Below are 27,513 nucleotides of genomic sequence, written 5' to 3'. Positions count from 1 at the left end.
TCCCTGAAGGGACCAGAATAAAAAGATATGGTTGAAGAAAAATGTGGATACACTATTCTCTCTCAACCAAGGGGAGAGACTCTACATATTTTCCAAGGAAATTCTTTCTGATAGGGAACAATTTGATTATCAGATTTATATAGGTAACAGAAAAAGTTAAAATCCAACTTACTAATTCACCACTTTATCCATATAACAGTATTTTTAGGGGCCCATTATGCAAAAATACTGTGATGGCAGCAAGCTTGGGAGGATTACAGATGTAGTTTGAGGACTTACGGTATCTAGAAAGAAGACACAAATAATAAGCTAATACAAAGAAGAATACAATATTCTGTTGGATAAGAATGGGGAGGGAGTGATTTGTAAGGGATTGGATAAGAAAGAAATGTCAGAAAAAATACTCAATTCCCCCCTCCCCTCCCTCATTCCTCCCTCCCACCCTTCCTCCCTCCCTCCCTCCCTCCCTCCATTCCTTCCTACCTTCCTTCCCAATCTCCCCTTTCTCTTTTTTCCTTTCTTTCTTCAACCTGGCATATGTCAAATTGTCATAATAATAATTTTCATCAGTCTTTTCTTCTGTACCAGCTGGTATTGTCTGTGCATTTTGCGTGGACTACATCTGACAGTAACCTGGCCGTTTATCTATAATAGCACCTCTTTTCCATCTTTTATTTTTCAATTACAGTTTACATTCAATATTATACTGCAATAGCATCTGTACAGCCTAGTGTTTAGATAATCATGTACTTTGCAAAAGGATTCTCCGTGATATTTCAAGAATCTACCTGACTCCATACATATTTACTACAATTATTATTGACTATATTTTCCATGTTGTAATCCATCTTCTTCAAGGCATTTAAACTAATACAGCTTTAAGATAAAATGTTGGCAAAATTCATTGCTCTATTACTCAAAAACCCCACCATAGTAGTGGGATTGCACAGAATAAATATGCAATATTTGTTGAATATATTAATGAATAAAAGATACCAATTTTACTATATATTTTATGTAATCTTTTGTGCTTTAATGTATAGTTTCTCATCAAATGTTCTAAATACTCCTGTGAATTATTATTGTTTATATTTAATCTTTGCTTAATTCAATTTTATAATTTAAAATATAATTTTCACCCAAAATAATATCTATACATGTATGAGTTACATGAATTGGGAATAATTCAGTTCAAGAATTAAACCCAGCTTTAAAGGACTTTGTAGCAGGTCAGGAAGTATAAAGTACATTTTATAAATGAGCAAAGTGGGGCTTAGGCAAAAATGCACCCCATATTAAACAGCCTTAACTGTTTGGAATAACTCGTCTGATCTCAAAATCACTTATTATTATTTTTTCATAAAAAACCATCTTAATGTTCATCATTTTGTTAAGGATTTGGCTAATTGGGATGTCTGGAGAAGGTGAGATATGAAGGATAGGTCTCTCTCTCTCTCTCTCTCTCTCTCTCTCTCTCTCTCTCTCTCTGTTTTCCCAAGAATCACTCAGAGAATATCTCACTGGCTCCCAAGTAGTAAACAGAGCTGGAAGTCTTCAATTAATCTTTGGTAGCTCAGACATTCTGTAATCTTGACAGAAACAAAATAATTTTTGAAATAAAACTCAAGATTCTGTTATGTTTTTAAATTTTTTACTGAATTTACTGGGGTGACATTGGTTAATAAAATTATATAGGTTTCAGATGTATGTATATTCAACACTCCAAGTCAAGTCTCTTTTCATGACCATTGATATCTTCCTTGATCTCATTGTTAATCCATTCACTATTTACTAACATGTTATTTAGCCTCTGTGTCTTTGTGTGTTTTTCAGGTTTATCTTGTGACTGATTTTTAGTCTCACACCATTATGTTCAGAGAGGATGCTTGATATTATTTCAATCTTTTAAAATTTATTGAGACTTGTTTTGTGTCCTAACATGTGGTCTATCCTAGAAAAAGTTCCATGGGCACTTGAAAAGAATGTATATTCTCTTGGAGGTGAAATATTCTGAAGATAATTAAATCTATCTGATCTAGAGTGTCATTTAAGGCCATCATTTCCTGTTGATCTGTCTGGAAGATCTATTCATTGATGTCAATGGACTGTTAAAATCCCTTACTGTGACAATTACTGTCAATCTCTCCCTTTATGTTCACCAAGATTTGCTTTACATATTTACTCCTCTGATGTTGGGTGCATTAATGTTTACCAGAGTTATAGTCTCTTTTGGATTACTCCTTTTATCATTATGTTGTATTGTTCTTTGTCTCTTAGTATAGTCTTTGTTTTAAAGTCTATTTTGTCAGATTTAAATAGTGTTACTTCAACTTTTTTTTCCCTTTCATTTCCATTTGCATTAAATACCTTTTTCCATTCTTTACTTTTAGCTTGTGTGTATCTTTTGTTCTGAGGCAGGTCACTTGTAGACAGCATATATATGAATCTTGTTTTATCCATTCAAATACCCTATGTCTTTTGATAGGAGCATTTAAGCAATTTACATTTAAAGTGATTATTGATAGACATGTATTTTTTGCCATTTTATTCTTTTAACTCTATTCCTCTGTTTTTTTCTTCTCCTTCTCTTTCTTCTCGTTTCTTCTTAAAGAAGACCTTTAACATTTTTTGTAATACTGTAATGAACTCCTTCAGTTTTTTCTTGTCTGGGAAACTCTTTATTTCTCCTTCAATTTTAAATGATAGCCTTGCTTGGTAAAGCAGTGTTGTTTGTAGGTCATTGTTTTTCATCACTTTAGATATTTCATGCTAATCCCTTATGTCCTGAAATGTTTTTGTTGGGAAATCAGCTGACAATTTTATGGAAGCACCCTTGTTGGTAAATGTTTTTCTTTTGCTGCTTTTATGATACTCTCTTGGTCTTTAACCTTTGCCATCTTAATTATGATGTGTCTTGGTGTGGTCCAATTTGGGTTCATCTTGTTTGGAATCCTCTGCACTCTTCTGTGTCTTTTTTCTTTACTGAGGGAAGTTTTTCGTCATTATTTCTTCAAATAGTTTTTCAACCCCTTGCACTCTCTTTTATTCTTCTGGTACTCCTTTGATGAGGATATTGTTACACTTTATGTTGTCCCAAAGGTCCCCTAAGCTATCCTCATTTTTTAAAAATTCTTATTTGTTTTTGCTGCTCTGATTGGGCATTTTTTTCTACCTTGTCTTCCAAAATGCTGATTCAATACTCTGCTTCATCCAGCCTACAATTAATTCCTTCTAAAGTATTGTTTATTTCAGATATTTCATTCTTCATTTCTAACTTTTCTTTTTTATAAATTTTATGTTCTTTTTAATGCTTTTGTATTTCTCACTAAGTTTCTTGAGCATCTTATAACTATTTTTTTGAACTCTACATCTGATTAATTGCTTCCCATCATTTCATTTAGATATTTTTCTGGAGATTTCTTCTGTTTTTTTTTCATTTGGAGCAAGTTTCTGCGTCTCCCCATTTTGCATGCCTCTTTGAATTTGTTTCTATGTGTTAGGTAGATCTACTATGACTCCCAGTCTTGGTAGAGTGGTCTATGTAGTAGCTGTCCTGTGGGCCCAGTTGCACAGTCTTTCTTCACGATCACCTGAACAGGTGCTGCAGGAATGTCTCCTGTGTGTGTCATATGGGACCTTCTGTTGTAATTCAGTCTTGATTGTTATTGGTCCATTCATGTGTGGGGTTGTTCCTCAGGCTTGCTGATTGTGAAGATCAGCCTCAAGCATAGTGTATGAGCTACTGTTCAGATGCTGACTACATGAAGTAGAATTTGCTTCAGCAAGGTCTGTTGCCTGCTGAGATCTTGTTATAAATATGCTACTTGTGAAGCTAATTGGATCCTTCTTTGATGTTGTCTTAAGCAGGCTACTGGGTGCATTAGTTCTGGAGCCTCTTGGGAAAACTTTGGTGCAGGTCAGTGTTAGATGCTGTGACTGGGGCTGGGCAACCTGTTTTGAGCTATAAAGTGATCCACAGTTTGTAGCTACCTCTGCTGGAGTCCAGGGTGAGTGGCTATTAATGAGGTTTTGTGCATTGGCACTTTAAGAGGGCACCTGCATCTCTAATAGACTCCCATCTTTCCCTGGCAGAAAGAATCGCTGCTACTTTTCACGGCCAGATGTTACGTGGGCACATCTTCCCAGCTTTGATGATTTGGGCTGGGGAGCCTGGCATTGGGATGAGACTCCATGCTTCTCAAGGGGAACGCTCATAGCTGATATATTTGTCCAGAACCTCAGTTGCTGCTCATGGGAGCAGGACCAGCTCTTTTAGCGTCTCTGTCCTTCCTACCAATCTCAATGTGGCTTATACTATAAATCCTGGTTATAAGAGCTCTGTCTAGGTAGTCTTTAGTTGGCTATTCAGGTTGATTGCTCTGTATTTTAGCTGTAGTTCCAGTTTGGTGCTGGGAAGAGGTGATTGTAACATCTACTTACTCCACCACTGTCTTGTATTTCCCCATCTTGAGTTGCAATAAAATGCTCTTTTAAAATACATATTGCTTAGGTTTTCTAGGCTCACTTTCTTTATTTGTGAAAAGATAGCAATTTAATTATATGGTATCTGAGGATCTGCAAAGAGCAGGATTATTTTTAGTATTATAAAGAAAGTCCTTGTATTTTTTTCCCCAGTGATTAGTGGATTATTTCTCTCATTCTTTTTTTTTTTTTAATCCTCGCCCAAGGACATATTTTCACTTATCTTCAGATAGAGTGGGAGGGAGAGAGGAAGGAAGAGAGAGAGAGAAACATCAATGTGAGAGAGACACATCGAGTGGCTGCCACCCACATGACCCCAACCGGGGCAGGGACAAACTGCCACCAAGGCACATACCCTTAGCAGGAACTGAACCCGAACTCTCTGGTCGGGGGGCTGACTCTCTAACCACTGACCCAAACTGGCCAGGGCAGTTTCTTTTATTTTTATTATCACTCTAATTGTACACAATCTAATCTTCCCAGCATGTACGTTAATATATGATAACTGATGAAGATGGTTTCCAAAACAGTGTGGTGATTGCTAGGGGAAAAGGGGTTGGAGGCAGGTTAAGGAGGGTCTAGGAGCCAGTAAATAGTGATAGATGGAGACTTGCCTTTAGGTGGTGAATACACAATACAGTGTAGAATTGTGAACCTGTATAATTTTGTTAACCAGTGTCACCTCAATAAATTCAGTAAAAAGGAAAGGAGAATATACATCTTTCTGTCTAGTGACACTAATTTTGTTAGCTACCGTTAGAAATTTGGGAGGAGGGGATTATAAAACCAAGTATCATTAGCTGTTCTTCAATCTGATTCATATTGGTGTCATATTTAGGTGTTAACACTTATCTCTTTCTAAAGTGGATAGAAATTATATAGTTTTATTTGTATCTCCAAAACATATCACCTCATGGTGAAGGACATGTTGGTAATATTTTGCTGACAGGAAGAATGGTCTGTGTTAGTGATAACAGCTGTTTTTGTTCTCTGACCCTACCATTTATCTTCTGGGTGACACTTCTCATACCTTCTATAGGCTTGCTAGGCAAATTGTTAAATGACCATTCTGTCAACTTTTCCATGTGGTGAGGACAGCCAGACTGCCACACTTGCCAAATACAGAAAATGACACTTGCAATAACCCAGAAGTCACCTCTGTTCTGACTCAGCGGTAGCCAGTGACACAGACTAAAACATGTGAGAGAACTGCTGCTTGTTCTGAGAAGTTACACGTTTTCTAAAGAAAGAAAACTATTTTGGAACTTCTGGATGTGATAACCTTTCTTGTTCACACTCAGTAAACACATTAGCTGGATTTGTCTGATTATAAATTAGAAACGCTTGTGCCAGGAATACTGGCATTGATGCTGTTTTTAGCATTGAAAAATCCTGTGGGAGAAACGGGGACTTGAGCACATTGTAGATGTTATGATTCCTAAATGTCTCACAGAATTCTCGGAACCATTATAATTAATTAACTTTTCAATCAGAAAGACTATTTTGCTGTTAGACTTCAAGAGGAGGTTCTTTGAAAAGCAGTACAATTATAAAAGCTTGGATTGAATCTACTTTCTGAGGCAAGTCACTTCTCACATTATTGAGTCCTTGGATTGGAGCTCACAGGGCAAATGAGGCCAAGGTCAGGAAGCATCAGACATCATGGGCTAAGTTAAAAGAAATGATTCTGTCTGTCCCTCAGTTATAGTCTATGCCCTTGGACCTGACTTGCTCTCTCACCAAGAGATGGTGTTTGTTCATCACATAAGAGAGGCCAGGGAAGAGATTGCAAATGACAGTAAAATCATTAGGATACTGCAATAAAGCAGAAAGCAAAACAGAATATGGATTTAAAGCTTCCCCTTTGTATTAAGTGGAGCCATGCAAAACTGACATTTTTGTTAGTAAGAAATGTAAATGTTAATCAAAAAGGTAAAATGGCAGCAATTTCATATAATTCAAATTTACATTTTTTTCCCTGACTCTAATACAGGAAGGAGGATTTAGAGAATTCTATTATTAGGTCAGCTAGTCTAATTTCTTTCTGTGCAAACACAACTTTCTCAAGCAAAATGATCAGATCTACAATATTTTAAATACAGGGTAATCTAAAACAAATTTTTAGTAGAAATATGATGATAAAATCTAATAAATAAACAGTTTTTCTTATTCACTGAGTTATTTATTGGGGCATATCATACAATTATTTCTAACTTCTGGGGCCAGGATGCAAGGGTTCAAATTGCAGCTCTTATACATGTTGCCTTCACTTTGAGCAGGTCACTTCATCTGTGACTCAGCTTCCTTACCTTTAAAATGGGAATGATAATAGGACCCATCTAATAGATGCTTCAAGGATTAAATGAATTCAACCACATAAAATGTTTAGAATGCTACTCAATAAATATTAGCTCTTATAAATATTGTTACTTATAATACCAATAATCAAATAATGCTATAAAATAAAACTAATTATATGTACAAATCCCTGTTTTGTTTTGTTTTTTTGTTTTGTTTTGTTTTTAGATAGATTTTCAGTCCAGAGAAACTGATCTTAGAGCCCAGTATTATATTTTTGTACTGGCTAGTAGTATTAAGCAAAGGTCATGTGCATGTTGGATGATAACATTGTCAAAGATGACTGAAATATTTCACATGATGAGCTTTAGGAGAGCCAAAAATTCCAGCAAGCTCTAAAGATAGATCATCAATCTGCATAGAATTCATCTCTTGCTGGTTTACAGATCAGAAATGTAATGACCCCACAGTTAGCCTTTGAGAGGGTATGTAAGATTGTTTGAGGACAGTGTTATTTATTGGTCGTGATTCTCTAGCTCTTATCAAATCTTTGGTGTCTGAAATTTTGTCACACTGATTCCTGTCATCAGGAAAATAGGGTCAACTCTCTCTTGTGTAGGAATTGTGTGAGGCTTAAGACATTTATAACAACTAAGTTTTCATTTGAGCAGGGTGTGAGATAAGTTCTTAACATCCCAATAGGAAATACCTAAGATAACAGTGTTCATGGTCAGATGACTGCTGAAAATACAAGAAGGCAGAACCTAAAAGCCAGGCAGAATTTTAAGGGTGATGGGCCACTACCATTCCTTTCTTCCAATGAAAATGTGAAGGTCATGATCAAGTAGCCATAGCCTTGAGAAAAATGTGTCCCTTTCATACTGTATTTAGGAATGGATTTGAAGCAAATGGTTCCTGGTAATTTTTTTATTGTGTTGATGTTAGAGAAAGTGCAGGGTTGTGCAGTCGTAACCTGTTTTACTCAATGTCAGATTTGTTTGTTCTGATAATTCCACAACCCTGATTTAACTATTTAATTACTCCTGGTTAAATCAAAGTAATTGAACATTACTGAAAAAGAAATACGCAAGTAACTGGTTTCACTTTAAATTCACAATATTTTTAAGAAATGGGCGCTAAGTACTGCCTGACACTGCTCTGATATTTCCCAGGAGTGTTCACTTTCCCGGTCTCCAACATCAATATTTCATTCATGCTTTGCCCCATTTACCCCCTTTCTGTTCATCTGCTGACTTTCCTTGTGTTTCTCAAAGAAAACTGAAGCCCTCTGATGGGAATGCCTTCTTCTCACTAGCAAATCAGAAAGCTACCTGTGTCTTTGCATATACATTCTGCCTTTCCTCCCAACCTGTCTGCTCATTCTGCTCTCCTTCTCAAGGACTTAGCTCTTACAATTTGGTCCTGTTTCTCCTACATTATCAATGTATCCCTGCCCACTGGAATTATAATCTTAAACAGAAAAAGCTTTCTTGACCCTCGTATCTTCAATGTCTTCTCTTCCCTTTATTGCAAAACCTACTGAAGGAGCTGTCTATGTTCTCTATCTCTGTTTTTTCTCCTCTCTAGCCCTCCCCTAAAAATGATCTTCACAAGGTGAATAGTAACTTTATTGTCACTAAATTCAGTGGTGCAGGTGCTTTCAGTTGCATTTAATAGAAAAGACCACTATTTTTATCTCCATGCATTCTCCTTGTTTTCCTACCGCCTCTGCCCATACCACCTCAATTTCTTTTGCCAGCGTAACTTCCTTCATTTTACCTCTCAATGCTGGTACACTCTAGTATTTACTTGTGGCTCTTTCTTTCCTCTATGTATACATAATCTATAGATAATCTCATCATGGCTTTATATGCTGATAAATCTTAGGTTCATAACTCTTGCCCTGAACTACACCATAGATCTCTAGACTCATATATCCGGTTGTAAACTTGGTATATACACAGCATAACAAACTTTCAATGCCCTAAATAGTGCTATTAACGTTATGTTTTTTCTCTTTCCATATAGCTGTTCCTTCTTCATTCTAGTAGATGCCATCGTTTACCTGGTTAGCACAAGCCAAGTTTATATGTCAGCAAGATTCCTTATATTTTCTCACTCTTCACATCTAATCTACCAGTAGACACTGTCAAGTGTTCTCTCTTCCATTTTCTGAAGGAATTTGTACACCTGAAATCGGTGTAATTTGTTAACCAGTATCACCTCAATAAATTCAATAAAAATTTAAAAAAATAATGAGAAAAACAAACTATGGTAGATTCAAAAGAGCTTTTGTTTTGTGGGTTGTATTTAGCACCATAATCATATACCATATAAAAATTAAAACAGAAATATTATAAATATTTATTTGTTAAAAATGACAATAATAAATCTATTTCATATTCACAAAGTAACATATTTATAAAATATATACATTTTCAAAAACATAATAGTATGAAGTGGCAGTACTCTAAATTTCTGCATATAACTATTGTCTAACTTCATAGAAGACAGCGGATTCTCATTTCTTCTTTTGTATTTAATCTGTTGAAATATTTTGTTTTGGTTTGAGTTTATGAAGAAAATTCAGCCTTACACAAATATGCAGTTGGAATAGTGGGAATTTATTTTAACTGCTTCTTCTGATAATTGTAAATATTTTCCTTTAATACTACAAGAAACTCAACCAGTTTTTCAAAGGTTTGTTGCAGTGTGGACTCTGATACCATGTCTATGAAATTCTCATACTCCTATATTAAAATATACTGCTGTACCTTAAACTTTGGGTGGATCTTTGGATCTTTTATTTGTGCTCTTTTTTTTTTTCTTTTTTTTTTGCAGTAATATCATGCACTGGTCATTAGAAGTCTATCAATTCATAGTTATTCAAATCTTCCAAAGTGTTACACATTTCCTATACAGTATTTAAAAAATCCCATTGGTTAATAATCACTACTGATCTCTTCAGATAAGTTTTAAAACATTTGGCATTTGGAACTTATTAAGTTTATGGTGGCAGATACCAGTTTCTCAAATTTCTAAATTTTTTTGAAAGCTCAACTTCTTTATTGCTGTTAATAAATAGTGTCAGTTGTTTTCCTTGAAGATATAAGCTCAATTCATATTTGACAAAATGTTTTCCAAACACCCAAGTATGATTAGCCCTTCCTTGTCTACCAGTCATTAATTCAAGTAAAAACAATCCCTTGAAAAATGTGGCTAGGTTATCTCACAAATCAACCAATCCCACAGGTGATTTTCTTCAATACTATTATACTTGGGTATGAAGCTGAAATGCCTTATGTATAGTTTCATTTTGATACACAGAATAGTAAACAGCTAGGTAAACCAGAATTTAGATCTAATAAGACTAATATTTTTACTGCTTTATCTATGATATGTTTTCACTTTTGCAAATGATGGTATAGAATGTTATGAGAATAGTTCTCTCAAAGTTGTCTTGGGTGATCCCAGATTTCTATGCACCATATTTTGAGAACCTCTGCCCTAGAGCAATAAGAACAGGTACATATGTACACATTTGATCATGCTTTAGCTGCTAAGAATGTATTCTTTAATATACAGTATATTATTTTATATATTGGATATTAACTTGGGGGATATTATATGAGCAAGATATTAAGGTAACACAAATATCTAAAGGAAATGTAAGAACCTTATCTCATGAGCTTTAATGGCTTAATCACTGTGTAATCTAACTCTTTGTCTATGGTTGTTTGCATATGTCCTTTTGGACAATAAATCCCCCAAAGTGAGCTTATTATTATTTATTTGTATTTATTATTATTATATTAACTGCCATATATTTAACTATTTAGTGTATACCTGGTACTTTATATTCACTAATTCATTTTATCTTCACATTAATGTTATGATGTGGGAATTATTATCTCTATCAAATAAAAAAATGCCTGATATATATGCCACAAATATGTGCTGAACACATGAATTCACATGTGCAAGATTCCTCCATCCTATAATCATTTCCCCTACCGCCACTCAGCAAATGGTGGAACCAAGACTTGCACCTGGCAATGTATGTAACTAACCTTGTTACTCACGGAATGCTGTTAGGTATCTTGATAAAGCAAATGCTAAATTTGGCACCTTAACTCAGCTAATTAGTTCTGGAGTTTAATTTTCAGGATATTTTGAGACAGAGATGTGTAATTGAGTGCTTGCCATCTGAGAACCTCCTTCCTCTGCACAGTCCTAAAGCCAATGTTGTTCGACACTGTATCCATGACATCATAACCCCAGACAGAAAAAAAAACTTCCTTTAGTTACTGTACCAGCTCACCTTCCAGCTTATATTTCTAATTGTCCCAGTGCTTATGTAGTTTAGTAAATGTGTTTAATAAAATTATTAAGGATTCTTAAAGATCCATTTTTGTGTCAAGAAGTTCCTGTTGCCCTGGCCAGTTTGGCTCAGTGCTTAGAGCGTCGGCCTGCAGTCTGGGGTTTGGTTCCTGCTAAGGGCATGTACCTTGGTTGTTGTTTGTCCCTTGCCCTGGTTGGGTCGTGTGGGTAGCAACCACTTGATGTGTCCCTTTCACGTCGATGTTTCTCTCTCTCTCTCTCTCCTCCCCACTCTATCTGAACAAAAAATAAAAAAATGTCCTCGGGTGAGGATAAAAAAAAAGTTCCTGTCAAACAATTTTAATTAATGTCTTTCTTCTGTTAGTTTATGCATATTTTGCCATTTTGAAACATTCCTTGAACACAACTAACTAAAGGACATTCAAAACAAATTTAGAAAACATTTTCTTCAGGGCATTAAAACACATTTGCCAGTAATGGGGGGAGGAGGGGATGACATAAAAAATGCTTTGCTTTTAAAGGGCTTAAGGATTCATGGGAAGAACTACTCAAAGCACACAAATAAACACAGGGTTTTATCTTAAAATACCTGAAAACCTTTAGTAATATGTTACATTTATTTTCTCTTTTACTTTTCCATATGGCAAAAAAAAAAAAAAAAAAAAAAAAAAATAAAACCACACTATAAAAAATACTTATCTTTTTCCCTCCTCTGCTCATAGGACAGTTACAAAGAAATATTTCTCCCCACTAAAAGAAGAACAAAATCCTCAAAGAAGAAAACATAAACTTGATATCCTTATATTTCCAGTAGACTAAAATTTATTTGAAACATAATATGATAAAGTGACTGAAAATTCAACCTCTTAAAGCTAGTGACACTCCAGTGTTCCAGAATGTCTAATTTTAGCGTCTGGCTGGTGCCTGTGACCTCACCATTTCAATAAAAACAAACTAGTTCAATTTCCTTGTCGGAGGCTTCATGAAAACTTAAGGTTTAAGTGTATTTCCTGCACATCATTACTATGGTATTTAACAAGCTAAAAATATGGTTCATTGTTGGGAAATAAACTAGGAAGAAGTCAAATAAAAACTGTTTGAAGTCTGAAAAATGTGGTAGTTTTGAGCCCATCAGAGAAAAAGTGACATTTCTTACTACCCCATGGAGACTTCTGGTAGCTTAAGTCTGTTTCTCTTTAATTTTTTTCCCCATTATTTTTTAAGGCCTTTGTTCTTTACTCTTTTTTCCCTTTTGAAACAGATGACTGACTATAGACACTCCTTGTCTTAGTCCTGTGGTTCACATGCCAAGGACTGACAAGGTCCTGAAGATTATGGTGTAGATTACTCTAAATCTTCACCAAAATTTAATCTTCAGCACTTTCGATATAAAGAGCTGTGTTTCCTTCCTTGTGATTGATCACATTCCTATTTGCCATTGAAAAGTTACATTGTTTTCACTTAGCCAAAAAAATTTAAAAATCCCTGATGTGTATGAGATTTGTATTATAGTTGTCATCAATTTTGGAAAATTTAAAGTCGGTAAGTAAAGTTAATGCAAACATAAATCAAACCAAACATTTTAAATGGTTTTGTTTCTTTCCGAAATATTAGTTTTTTAAGTGGTATTTGTTTAACAATGATTTAAAACAACTCTAATTTACAGATTTTTCACTCCTTTTGTCAAAACCACTCAGCCTGATCCTGCACTCACCAAAGACAAGTCACAGTCACAGTGTAATTCCTTCTAAGGTCATTAGCGAAACTTTGTTGGAAAGGTTTTCTTTGATCGAAAAGACCCACTATCATGGCTGTTTATATTTCTCCTGGGTCTGTTTTTGGAAAGATTTGAAATGTTTGTCATAGATACCTCCAAGAATTTTATAATTGTGTGAAGAATTTTCCCCCATACATTTAATTTAATTTTTTTTTTTTTTTTTTGGTATCAGAAGGTTTAAATCCCTGGCCATAATTTAAAAACTTATAACAATTTAATTAACTCCACCCTATTCTTCTTTCCCATACTGTGTAAATAATGCAAATGCTCTCATCCTGTGTTTTGCTTTGATCATTAGGCGTGGAGTGGTGGTGTCAATGATGGCTTGCTTGTCTGTAAAAGCAGGTATGTTTAAAATAAATGAAAAAACAATGTTAGTTGGAGACTATTTGATTAGTATTAACATTCACAGAGACAAGTAACTGTGGCTAAATTTAAATGTAACCAAAGTTATTTTAATAGCCCATTTTTGTCTGAAGGCAAATGACCATTGGATTACAGATAGTCCTTTGCTAAGAGATTTTAGTTAATTAAAATAATTAAGGTACAAAGCTTTTACTTGCTTCAAAGGATGCATTAAAAATTTGTTTCACAAGACAAGAGCTCTGTATTATTTTTTAAAAATGTATCTTTATTGTTGAAAGCATTAAAAATGTACCCCCTTTTTTCACCCACTGATCCCCTCCCCCTGCTCCCCTCACCCTAAGGCTTTCACTGCACTATTGTTTGTGTCCATAGTGACAACTCTGTATTTTTACCAGAAATATTTAATATTGCTATTCTAAACAGAAATTTAATCAATACAAAATGAAAGCAATATTGTAATTTTATTTTTTAAAGTTACATGAGGACTAAAGAGATAAATAGGACACAAGAAAATAAGAGTTATTAGCTTATCTGGTATTCTGTGCTTAACTTGCTTTGGCCAGTAATACTACTTTTTAAAAAAAGTTAATGGGGATCAGAGTTTATATAAATGAAATTGGTTATGAATTAGTTACAGACTAATATGATGTGACAAATGTACCTACAATACAGTGGCTCAGACAAAAAGGTTTATTTCTTCCTCACATGCTAGTTCAGAGGTAGATGGGTAGTTCAAGGTAGTAGGTGTCTCTTCCCCAACAGGTCTATAGGATCCCAGATTTCTTTTTATCTTGGGCTCTAGTATTTTCTAATACGTTGACCTTATCCAGTCGTAGAAGCTGGCTCATGGCAACAAGGTGCATTCTAGACAAAGTGTGTGTCCTAAGAGAACACTTAGAGGTGAGAATGGACAGTGGAAGACTAGGCCAATATGATACTGGAGTGCATGGATATTAAAAGCTCTATGGATAGAAGGAAATGTGTAGGTAGAAACAGAAGAAGAAGTAAGAGATTTGGAATTATTTTAGGAAAAAATTTTAGAGCAGAACTCTAAAAAGCAAGGTGATATTATTAAATAATGGTCAAGGAAAACACTTTTGGCAGTTAATCTTGAAGATTAACTCAAGATGAGATAATATGGAGGATGAGACATCTAAAGAGGAAAGTAGTACCAAGTGCATGGTAGCTTATGGTAGTTTTGAACATCATACATTGGTAACTCAATATCAAGGATGTACAATGGTATTAGGTCAAGTAGCAACTTTTTAACTTCTAGGATGCATGTCAAACCCCACCAAGAAGGAAGGAACAGCCCTGGCTGGTGTGGCTTGGTTGGTTGGTTGGCGTTCAGTCACCAAAAGTTTGCCTGTTGATCGGTACATCACTCTCACATCCATGTTTCTCTCTCCCCCTTTCCATTCCTTGCTCTCTAAAAATCAATAACAAATCTTTTTAAAAAAAGAAGTAAAGAACAGGGTGGCTGTGGATGTACTTATGTCTCTTATTGTTGAATTTCTGAGAAGCATGTTATCTCCCAAGAGGTGGGGAAGGAAGTACTCAGGCCCCCACTACTAGTAAGATGAGTGGACACTGGTCCTATAGAGCAGGGGTCAATACATTTTTTCTGTGAAGGGTTAGACAGTTAATGTGTTAGGGTTTGTATGTCACACAGCTTCTTTCATACTAGTCAGTTCTGTCATTGTAGGGCAAAAATAGCCATAGGCAATATATAAAGAAATGAGCATTGCTATGTTCTAATACTATTTTATTTATAAATAACAGATGGAGGACTGGATTAGGTCCTAGGCTTTACTTTTATTGGCCTTGGTTCTAAAGCAATGGAATGGGAGTAATTAGGTAAATTAGACAAAGTTATTTAAATAAGTTGCACTCTACTAAATATAAACCACTTAGAGTGATGGAGAATAACATAGAAATAAAATAAACAATATTATTTAATAGGTAATGAAGAATATATTGATGCCCTCATCAGGGGGTAGATGCTTTGGAACAAAAAACATATGCTATTTTTATTATATATAAATATTACTTTATCTCTAAATGTTTGGATTGCAAAATAATACTCAAGCCAGCATAAGTTGTATGCAGAAAACTATAACACAGTACAAGTATATATAAAATAATTACAAACAAACATGACCAAATAAATACAGGGGTGGGCAAAAGTAGGTCTGTGATTGTTTATATACCAAATAATACAATAATTAATAAATAACAATACAAGAATAAACTGTTTCATGTACTCACAACTATAAACCTACTTTTGCCAACTCCGATAATTATTGACTACTTCATTCTAAGAATTTATTCCTCCCTTCCTTTCTTTCTTTCATTAATTTAGTCTGCTAGACCTTCCAAAATGAACTATCTGTTATAGATAAACTGATTTTAAATCTCATTCAAGACTTTAATAATATAAAAAGTTGCATGAGGACAAGTTATACAACAATAACTAAAAATTATTATTCCCTCCAAATGATTTTAAACACTATTTTTATTATTTATGCAACACGATAGAGGCTGTAAGGAATATAAAATAAATATACTTTTAAAAATATTACATTAGAGAAAAATTTCTATGTAACAATGCTTGAGACCCAAACAATATTTTTTATAAGATGTACCATCACATATTTTTTCCCCAAGTAATAAAGGTCATCAGACATAATTGCCTTAACTAATTTGGATAGTGATGGTCGAGTGAAAAATACCAATTATTTCAACACCTTACTCTAGGCTAAAAAGTAAAAATGTTCTCTGTTTATGAAAGCATCTTCTTACCTCAGTGTCCTGCCCTTGGTGTGTTAGTCATTCTGAGTCTTGAATCTCCTGACCAGGAAAGCACTGTGGATTGAATTTGCTTTTTCTAACCAATGGCATCATGCTAAGCATCTCCTCAAACTAGTGTTACAATTTCTCACCAGGGAAGAATGCAATTTGGAGATCTTCAAAGTGTTGAGTGCTACACTGTTTTAATGGTGGCCTATACTTTAGGTGCTTCGTAGTCTATAACATGTTTTCATCTAAATGACTGAATTTCAGGTTAGTGACGATCCATTGAGGCAGACAGGACGTGGTTCTTTTTAACAAACTCCAGTCCACAGCTATTAAGAAAGAGCTGAAACAAGGACAAGATGTCACGTTTGCTGAGATGACCTATCTAGTCCACTTCTCTGTTTCAAAACTGTCCATTTTTTCCACCCCAATATTTCGACTTCCCACTGAGGACCTTGAAATGAACTTTATAATAGTACCAAGAAAAGAATATAACGACTACAACCTACCGAGAAGTGAAACAGCAACTATACAACGTCTCCCATTACAAACACTTGGATGTCAGCCAAGAAACTGGAGTTTTTGGCCCTTTTATTCTGTATAATTAACTGTGTGTCCTTAGACAAATCAAACAACCTGTCTGGCACTCAGCTTCCTTATCTCTTAGACAAAAGGATTGTATAATAAGATCCCTCCTACACATACCATTCTAAATTATTAGTAAAGGAATCACATTCTTTAAAAAAGAGGTATCTTGCTATGTTGCTCCCTCTTAGAATTGCTGGAATGAGCTTCAGACTGCAAAATTACAGCTGCCAATTCTTTAGCAATTTGGACTGTGTAGCACTAACTTAAATCCACCTGTGGGAATAGAGTTGGAGACAACACAGCATCTCAGCTTGCTTTGTTTGCATTTTCAAAACCACTAAGTGAAGTTGGGCTGAAACTGATTTTGGAAAAATATAGAAACTCTGTATCAAACTAGATAATAAAGATAACTGCTTGCCATATTAATGACTTTTAATTGTGTTAGAAATTTCCTATTGCATTGTTTTGGAATTCAGTTATGTTGACACAAAATAAAAAGCAATATGGTTACAATTTAATCTATTAAGATGCTCTAACAAGGGGCACAGGTGCATGCTATCTGAATGTACTTAACGAGGACAATTTAATATTAACATAAATGATAAATTACAGGCTTGATTAGATGAACTAATCTGCATTTTCTGCATCTCTCCTGGGAGCCATCTTGCTTCTCTGATCTTCATCCATCACCAGGCTCCAATCCTAGCTTGACGAATTTCCCAAGATAAAATGGTCAGTCTCACAATCAACAACATTGACTCCATGCCTCTTATTTCTTTTATCCTCTTTTTCTATTTTCTGACCTTTAAAAAAGATGATTATAAAGAAGAACACATACTTCTCAAGAGTATCCAGCACAGCTGCCCACAAACATATCTTTGGATCCAGCAGACAGGCCTGTGGTCAGTGCCTTTTTTGCCATTCCTTTATAAGGTAAGGTCATCGAGTTCAATTCCGAGGCCAGATGCTGAACTGTTACTTCTCTAATTCCAGAAAGTAGCTTGCCATCCAAACACATAATTAAAGAGGGCAGCAGGCTGTGTTCCAGGATGGTGATGCAATATTTCGAGGAAGAGTCTGTTGGTAAAATCGGTAGCATACCCACCTAGTCACTACCATATTCGGCTAACAGAAGGCCATTTTTTTCACTCTAGGAACTTTTAAGGTCAAGTCTATTCATTGTTTTCATAAATATAGTTTGAGTCCAAGATTTGTTCATATAAAAATTAATCATACCTAATCTAATGAATACGAAATTGTAGAATGCCAGAGATTTCATGTACGGTTTCCATGGTGTGAAAATCTTGCCAGTAACCTTTTTAAAGTTATTAAATCTCTCTTTGTTTTATAATTCTGGTCTATAATCTTAAAATATAATTCAGACTTTCTACTTACTTTACAAGAAATCATAATTAAAGAATTTTAAATGAATCTTAAGCCTATTAGGAAAAAGTTCTCCATAAATGCATGGTATCTTTCCACTAATTCACCCCCTTGTTAATTTTAGCAATTAATTTTCCCCCATGTTTAAATTTAATCTTTAGAAATGTAAGTTTCTGAATTTCTAAAAAAAATGTCTTAATCACCCCTACTACCAACCACTGTTCTTCTTACAGCATATCTGTTGAATTTACAGAAAAAAAATAGAGATTGTCAACCAGAAATCTGCAAGAAAAGTTTGCCTTCTTTGTATCTTAATAGGAAGTGTATTTTATCACCTAACAATAATTTTATTTATTGTGGAAACAAAAATATTTATTATTTATTTATTATTTTACTGAAGACATTTCTAAACCAATTACTGAGGCCCAGATGGAACATTGTCCAACCTCCAGTTGCCCTCCCCTTCAAAAGCCATGTCTCTTTACTGGAAAGTACAATGTAAATACTAAAAATGGAAATGCAGCTTATTTCATACTCTTACTAATTGCAGGGTTGCATCAGAATCACTAAGAAATTCTGTGTGTTTTCTGTTATGATTCCAAAAGAAAGTAAACCTAGGAGCAGATGACCAACAGTTCATGTCCAGTGGGAAGTGTCTGCATATGTCACTTTTACAGGAATTTCTGTGCCAGTCTTCTGGTAGAGGAGACCACAGAGAAGACCGGAACATGCCTATCTCTCACACCATCTGTAGCTATAAACACCCCTGGCCCTTTGAAAGAATATAACTCTGGCAAGAGTACTTTAAATTATACCACCTCTGAGCAGACATCCATCCCCAGGCAACAGAAGCACAGAAAGCAGCTGAGACCCATCCAGAAAAACTACAACAAAAGCTGAGCAGGAGTTGAGCTCCATGGGGCAGCAGCACTCCCCAGCCACCAGCAGTGGGACCTGGGGCTCCACAGAGGCCTGTGTGGTCCAGTAGCTCACAAGTGCAGTGAGAAGCCCAAGCCCCAGAGAGACTGGTGCGATCAAACTGTCCGCCCATGGGAACTGCAGGGTGCGGGGACACCAGAGAGGCCTGTGTGACCCAGCATCCCATAACATAGGCATAGAGCCGGGTCCCCAAAGGGACTGTGTGATCCAGTTACCCATGGGTTCTGCAGGGTCCGGGGGCACCAGGAAGGCCTGTGCGACTCAGCTGCACACAAGATAGGCATAGAGGATGTGAAAAATGGAGACGGAGTGAGTAGAAGCTACGCAGATGATCCCCCAGGACCAAATGGGAATTACAACTAAAATAAACAGAAATCCTCGGAAAAAAAGCAACAGAAAATCAGGACAGGACCATATAACCAGGGACACTGGTATGATCTGCAGAGGCGCAAGAGGGTGGCAGGCTGGGAGCCTAAGGACAGCATCAGTCTTGGCTCTGAGCAGCGCCCTTGGGGAATAAATACCAAGTCCAATCCATAGTGCAGAGAGCCAGGACAGAGCTCTAAAATAGCCACAGCCACTCACCAGGGGGCTTTGGTAGAGGGAGGGGAGAATGGGCTGGAACTCTGTGGGGACACCTGGAACTTGGAGGGCACTCAGAGTTTTTGCTGAGTTGCGGCCACAAAGCATGGTGGTCAGTTTGCTCCTTTCCCAAGTTGTGGGGAAAAGCAGGAGCCCCACCCCCACCCCCCAGAGATTCAGCCTTTCCCAGGTGAGGTAAGGAAATGCAAATTGAGGCTCATTAATAATCAGCATCTATCCCACCCTCTGGAAATCCTCTTATGCAGAACACCAGGGATATATTCCAAGGCACTGAGTAACTGAGACTACTAGCCTCCAGGAAAAAGCTAGAGGATAATTGAACCTTTCCTGGTCTTGCAAATCTACCCAGGAAACTAAGACTTGACAATGGTGTTTAACGTGGGCCCACCCAGGCTCATCCAAACCCAGTAGAGGGAGCCACAACAGCAGAACACCAACACCTACAGGAAAATTTGGCTCCAAAACCCACTGAGATAGCCAAAATGGTGAAACAAAGAAACAAATCCCAAATGAAAAAACAACAGAACTATATCAAAGATGAGAGCAATGAAATACAGCTAAGAAAATTATCAGAGGTAGTGTTCACGGCCATGATCTTGTAAAAGCTCAACAGCATGAGTAAGGACATCAGCACCATAAGTAAAGATATAGAAACATTGGAAACCAATGAAGTGGAAAAGAAGAATAACATAGCAGAAATTAAGAACACATTGGAAGGACTAAACAGCAGAGTAGTGGAAGCAGAGTATAGGATCAGTGAATTAGAAGACAGGGTAGAAATATTAAACAATCAGAAAACCAAAAGGAAAACACATTTAAAAATCAGGAAGACAACTTTAGAGAACTGTGGGACAACTGGAGACGTAATAAATTTGCAACATAGGAGTCCCCGAAGAAGAAGAAAATGGGCAAGGATTAGAGAATATAGTTGAAGAAATAGTGACAGAAAACTTTCTTAACTGGGTGAAGGAAGAAGGCATTCAAGTTCAAGAAGCACAGAGAGCCCCAAGTAAGAAGAACACAAACAGGCCCACACCAAGACACATAGTCATTAAAATGCCAAAAATTAAAGACAAAGAGAGAATCCTAAAGGCAGCAAGAGATAAGCAACAGGTTACCTACAAAGAACCCCCATAAGGCTCTCAGCTGACTTCTCAATAGAAACACTACAGGCCAGAAGGGAGTGGCATGAAGTAATCAAGGTCATGAAAAACAAGGATCTGAATCCAAGACTACTCTATCCAGCAAGGCTATCATTCAAAATAGAAGGTCAAATTAAGAGCTTTCCTGAAAAAAAAAGGCTAAGGGAATACATTAGCACCAAACCAGCACTGCAAGATATGCTGAAAGGACTGCTGTAATTAGTAGAAGAAATAGGAAGAAAAACATAACCACACTGAACAAAAATGTCAATAAATAAGTACATATCAATTATCACCTTAAATGTAAATGGATTGAATGCTCTGATAAAAAGACACAGAATAGCTGACTGGATAAGAAAGCATGACTCACATATGTTGTTTACAAGAGACCCACCTCACAACAAAAGACTCACATAGGTTGAAAGGGAAGGGATGGAAAAAATTTTTTCAAGAAAACGGACAGCAAAAAAAAGTTGGGGTAGCAATACTCATATCTGATAAAAGAGATTTCAAAATGAAGGCCATAACTAGAGACAAAGAAGGCCACTACAATATTGAATGGATCTATCCAACAGGAAGATATAACCTTGGTAAACATATATACACCCAATATATGAGCACCAAAATATATTAAAAATCTTTTGGAGGACTTCAAAGGAGAAAGCAGCAACAGTACAATCATAGCAGGGGATTTTAATACCCTGCTGACATCACTGGATAGATCTTCTAGACAAAAAATTAACAAGGAAATGCAGACTCTAAATGAAGTGCTAGATCAAATGGATTTAATAAATATCTACAGAAAATTACACCCAAAACCCCAGAATTTACATTCTTCTCAAATGCACATGGAACATTCTCAAAGATAGACCACATGTTAGGGCACTAACTAAGTCTCTACAAGTTCAGGAAGATTTAAAACATATCAAGCATCTTCTCATATCACAATGGCATGCAACTAGAAATCAATTGCAACAAAAACATGCAAAGACATTTGAAAACATGGAGGCTAAATAGCATGTTATTGAACAATGAATGGGTTACTGAGGAGATCAAGGAAGACATTAAAAACTTCCTGGATACCAATGAAAATGAACACACAACAACACAAAATCTATGGGATGCAGCAAAAGCAGTTCTGAGAGGGAAGTTCATAGCACTACAGGCCTACCTCAATAAGCAAGTCAAATTTCTAATATCTAACCTCACAACATAAAGAACTAGAAAGCAAACAGAAAGTAAACCCCAGAGCAAGTAGAAGGAAGGAAATAGTAAAGATCACAGCAGAAATGAAGGACATAGAGACCAAAAAAAAAAAAAAATTCAAAGGATCAATGAAACAAAGAGTTGGTTCTTTGAAAAGATTAACAAGATTGATGGACCCTTAGCTAGACTCACCAAGAAACAAAGAGAGAGAACCCAAATACACACAATCAGATATGGAAGAGAGGACGTAACAACTGACACCACAGACATACAAAGGATTGTTAACAGATATTATGAACAATTATATGGCAACAAATTCGACAATCTAAGCGAAATACACAAATTTCTAGAAACACATAGTCTCCGAAAACTGAACCAGGAAGAGATAGAAAACTTGAACAAACTAATAACAACAAAATAAATTGAAGATGTAATCAAGACTCTCCCAGCAAACAAAAGCCCAGGCCCGGATGATTTCACAGGGGAATTTTACCGAACAGTCAAAGAAGAACTAATACCTATTCTCCTCAAACTATTTCCAAAAATTCAAGAAGAAGGAAGACTTCCAAACTTGTTTTATGAGGCCAGCATAATTCTAATTCCAAAACCATATAAAGACACTACAAAGAAAGAAAACTACAGACCAATATCCCTGATGAACATAGACACCAAAATCCTGAACAAAATACTAGCAAATCGAATCCAGCAATACATCAAAGAAATTATTCACCAAGACAAAGTGGGTTTCATCCCAGGGATGCAAGGCTGGTACAATACTCGAAAATCAATAAATGTGATACACCACATAAATAAAATGAAAGATAAAAATCATATGATCATGTCAATAGATGCTGAAAAAGCATTCGATAAAATCCAGCACCCATTTCTGATAAAAACGCTCAACAATCTGGGAACAGAGGGATCATATCTTGACCTAATAAAGACCATATATGAAAGACGTACTGCCAACATCATATTCAATGGGCAAAAATTAAAACATTTTCCTTAAGAACAGGAACAAGACAAGGATGCCCACATTTGCCACTCTTATTTAACATAGTACTGGAAGTCTTAGCCACAGCAATCAGACAGGAAGAAAAAATAAAAGGATCCAAATTGGAAAGGAGGAAGTAAAACATCATTATTCGCCGATGACATGATACTATAGGTAGAAAACACCAAAGACTCCATCAAAGAATTTACTAGACATAATAAATGAATTTGGTAAAGTAGCAGGATACAAAATTAACATCAAGAAATTGATGGCATTCTTATACGCCAATGATGAACTCACAGAAGGAGAAATAAATTAAAAAAAAAGAAAAAAACAATCCCATTTACCATTGCGGCAAAAAAATTAAGATACCTAGGAATAAACTTAACCAAAGAAGTAAAGGAACGATTCGCAGAAAACTACAGTTCATTCAAAAAAGAAATAGAGGAAGATATAAAAAAGTGGAAGCACATACCCTGTTCATGGATTGGAAGAATTAACATCATTAAAATGTCCCTATTACCCAAAGCAATCTATAGATTCAATGCAATCCCCAACAAAATACCAACAACATATTTCACAGAACTAGAACAAATGCTTCAAAAGTTCATATGGAACCAAAAAAGACCTCGAAGAGCCACAGCAATCTTGAAAAAGAAGAACAAAGTTGGAGTGATCACATTACCAGATTTCAGGTTATACTGCAAAGCCACTGTAATTAAAATAGCCTGGTACTGGCATAAGAACAGGCATATAGACCTGTGGAATAGAACAGAGAACCCAGAAATGGATCCAAGGCAATATGCTCAATTAATATATGACAAAGGTAGCAAGAGCATACGGTGGAGTAAAGACAGCCTCTTTAATAAATGGTGTTAGGAAAAATGGACAGCTACATGCAAAAAAATGAAACTCGACCATCAACTTACACCATACACAAGAATAAACTCAAAATGGATAAAAGACTTAAATGTGACTCATGAATCCATAACAATCCTAGAAGAAACTGTAGGCAACAAAATTTCAGACATCATACGCAGCAGAATTTTCACTGATACATCACCTAAGGTAACAGAAACAAAGGAAGAAATGAACACATGGGACTACATCAAACTCAAAAGCTCTGCACAGCAAAAGATATAGTTATCAAAATGGAAAGAGAACCCACTGTATGGTAGAGCATAATTGCCATTGATATATCAGATAAGGGGTTAATTTCCCATATATATAGAGTGCTCACACAACTCAACAAAAGGAAGACAGAGAACCCAATTAAAAAATGGGCAGAGGAACTAAGTAGACACCTCTCCAAACAGGACATACAAATGGCTAAGAGACATATGAAGAAATGCTCAACATCACTAATCATCAGAGAGATGCAAATAAAAACAACAATGAGGTATCACTTCACACCTGTCAGAGTGGCCGCCATTAACAAAGCATCAAACAACAAGTGTTGGTGAGGGTGTGGAGAAAAGGGGACTCTAGTACACTGCTGGTGGGAATGCAGACTGGTGCAGCCACTGTGGAAAACAATATGGTGTTACCTAAAAAATTAAAAATTGAACTTCCATTTGACCCAGTGATTCCACTTCTAGGAATATACCCTAAGAAGCCTGAAACACCAATCAGAAAGAATATATGTACCCCCATGTTTATAGCAGCACTATTTACAATAGCTAAGATCTGGAAACAGCCCAAGTGTCCATCAGTAGACGAATGGATAAAAGAGCAGTGGTACATATACACAATGGAGTACTATGCAACTGTAAGAAAGAAAGATCTTCTTATCCCTTGAGACTACATGGAGGGACCTGGAAAGTATCATCCTAAGTGAAACAAGCCAAACAGAGAAAGACAAGTTTCATATGATCTCACTTATTTGTGGAATATAATGAACATAACAGTCTGAGGAATGGGGTAGTCCCAGAGACGTGAAAGTGGGGTACAGACTGACAATCCCCAGAAGAGGGGGTGGTGGGGGAGAGATAAACCACAGAACTTATATGCATGTATGCATGAACAATGGACATGGACAACAAAGCTGGGGACAGGGCAGGGAGGAAGGGTGGAAATTAGTGGGGGGGGAGGAGAAACATCTGTAACAAAAATAAATTAATTAATTAATAAAAATATTAATAAATAAATAATACGAGAATAGAAAAATAAATCATACCACCTCCTTCTGGCTACAGTTCTTCAAGGAGTTAAAGTAGTTTTCAAAAATACTTCAGAGAATTGAGACCATCTAAATTTATTTTGCTACACCAGGTTACCCTCTCAGCAAACTAGTCTTTCTGAAAAGAATAGAACTCGTCATCTGGTGACAGAAGCAAAGGATGGGCTTTCACACCCTTTCTCCTAGTCTAGACAGGGAAACTGCAGTGGAGAATTAATGAAATTCACGTGATTCTGTTGAAGCCTCTTTGGAAACTGTAAAAGTGGATTTAGGGCATTTCTGCTTGAAAAGTCACCTTTGATCATCATAGAAACGATGGTGATGATTAGAAAGGGAAAAGGGCAGGGGATTGGAGTGGGGTGGAAGGAGCTGCACAGCTGAGACACCATCACAGAGACCAGGTTCCCCAGAGAGTATCTTCACTTTCTACTTTATTTTGCCTGTGTAAATACAGCCTCAGCAAGCTTTTCTTCTCCTTTCTCCTCATTTTTTCCCTCTGGAAAATGCCCATTTTGCTATAGCTGCCTTTATGAATGCAGCAACTTGAAAATTCATCTTATCTTCAATTGACTCAGCTTTTTACTTAGGTTCTATTTATCTGAATTTTTGTTTTGGTAAATGTGACATAAGCCTTATTAAGATTCAAGGACAGGTATAATGAAGGGGCAACTTTTCAACATTTAACAATCTTCAGAAAGAGAGAACTTTATAAAAGCATGCCTTTCATTGCCTTCGTCTGGCATCTTTCTTTTTGTTAGGATCAAAGATTTGACAGAGATGAAAGACCCCCCAACTTTACACAGAAAAAATATGTCAACCAGGGAGAACGTTTTAAGTGGAAACATTCCTATAATAATTTTTTTATTGCCATTTCTTTAATAAAATTTCTCAGATACCTTAAAAATGAAAGGAAGTGTTCTTTGTAGGCCGTTGATATTATGGCTGCATTCAACAAGCAGATTAAAAAATACAGTCAACCCAGCTACTTTAAAAAATGTGAAAGCTTGTGTCATGTTGCCCAAGATTCAGATGACTAGGAAATATTCCATTTTTACTAAGATATCAGGTATATTGAAATAACATCAGCACATAATTAGTAGAAAGATAAAATTAAAAGGGGCTTTAGTTTCCTTTCAAAGTTCCAGTGACTTTCTTGTACCACTGAGTTAAGCCATGCACATATTTTCACTGTAAGCTAAACAGAAAATGCATCTCTTATTTCTTTCAGACACATGGATAATTCTGTGCCAGTTAGAGTAAAACATTATGCATATTGTTGGTATCCTTTTACAGGGAACACTTAACAACTCATATTTCCTTTTTTTTTTTTAATCATTAGAAAAGTTGTATTTTACTGTAAGAAACAGTACAGAGACACAAAAAGGATGGGATAAGCCCCTATGCTCCCCACCCAGAGATATTCACCTGCTTCTGCCCCACAGAGGTGGCAGAGCAAATACGCCAACATTTAGGAAGGACTCTCCCATGGCAGAGTGAGGTTTAACAACTTCTGATAATAGCAAAACAGTCTGAAAGCAATATAAAAATGTGTGTTTGGAATGATTGAGGACCAGAAAAAAAGAATAAAAAAGCAAAGAGAACAATAGCAAACTATGAAGAAAAAAATAGGCCTATTTTAAAAAGAACAAATTAACCTGGCGGGTGTGACTCAGTGGACTGAGCATTGTCCCAGGGACTGAGAGGTCCCAGTTGGATTCCCGGTCAGGGCACATGCCCAGATTGTGGGATGGATCCCCAGTAGGGTGTGTGCAGAAGACAGCCATTTGATATTTCTCTCCCACATTGAAGTTTCTCTCTCTCTCTAAAAAGTATAAATAAATAAATAAATAAATAAATAAATAAATAAATAAATAAATAATATATATATATAGAACCAATTAGATACTCTAGAAATGTTTCCTTTACTTCCCAGAGAACTCAATTTTTGAGACCCTCAAAGCTTAGCTCTTAGTTTCCTTCTCTGTCTACACTTATGCTCTTAATGATCTTTCTTCCCTAAACCTCAGACTCCTTCAACACCTCCACTCGAATATCTAATCGGCCAAATTTAATATGTCCACAATTGACCCAATTTCACCCCCAAATCCGCATCACTCAGTCAGCCCCGTCGCAGGTCATGGCTCCATCTGCCTCTGTTGGTCACACCTACATCACCTGTTGCTAACTCCTGTTGGCTCTACCGGCAGGAGCTGTGCGGCTCTCGCCCGGTTCTGAACCTCCATCATCACGTCTCTTCTGGATTACTGGTCTTCTGGCTCCCACCCTTGAACCCTGTAAACTGTACTCAGGGTAGAAGTCAGAAGAAAATCAGATTGTGTTCTGTGTTCAGAATCTTCCAGGGCCTGTGCATTGCACTTAGAGTAACAGCCAAAGTTCTTCAGTTCCCACAGGTTTTATT

This window comes from Molossus molossus, unplaced genomic scaffold, assembly GCF_014108415.1.
Source record: "Molossus molossus isolate mMolMol1 unplaced genomic scaffold, mMolMol1.p scaffold_m16_p_8, whole genome shotgun sequence".
Lineage (NCBI taxonomy): Eukaryota > Metazoa > Chordata > Mammalia > Chiroptera > Molossidae > Molossus > Molossus molossus.
This window is presented reverse-complemented; position numbering follows the sequence as displayed.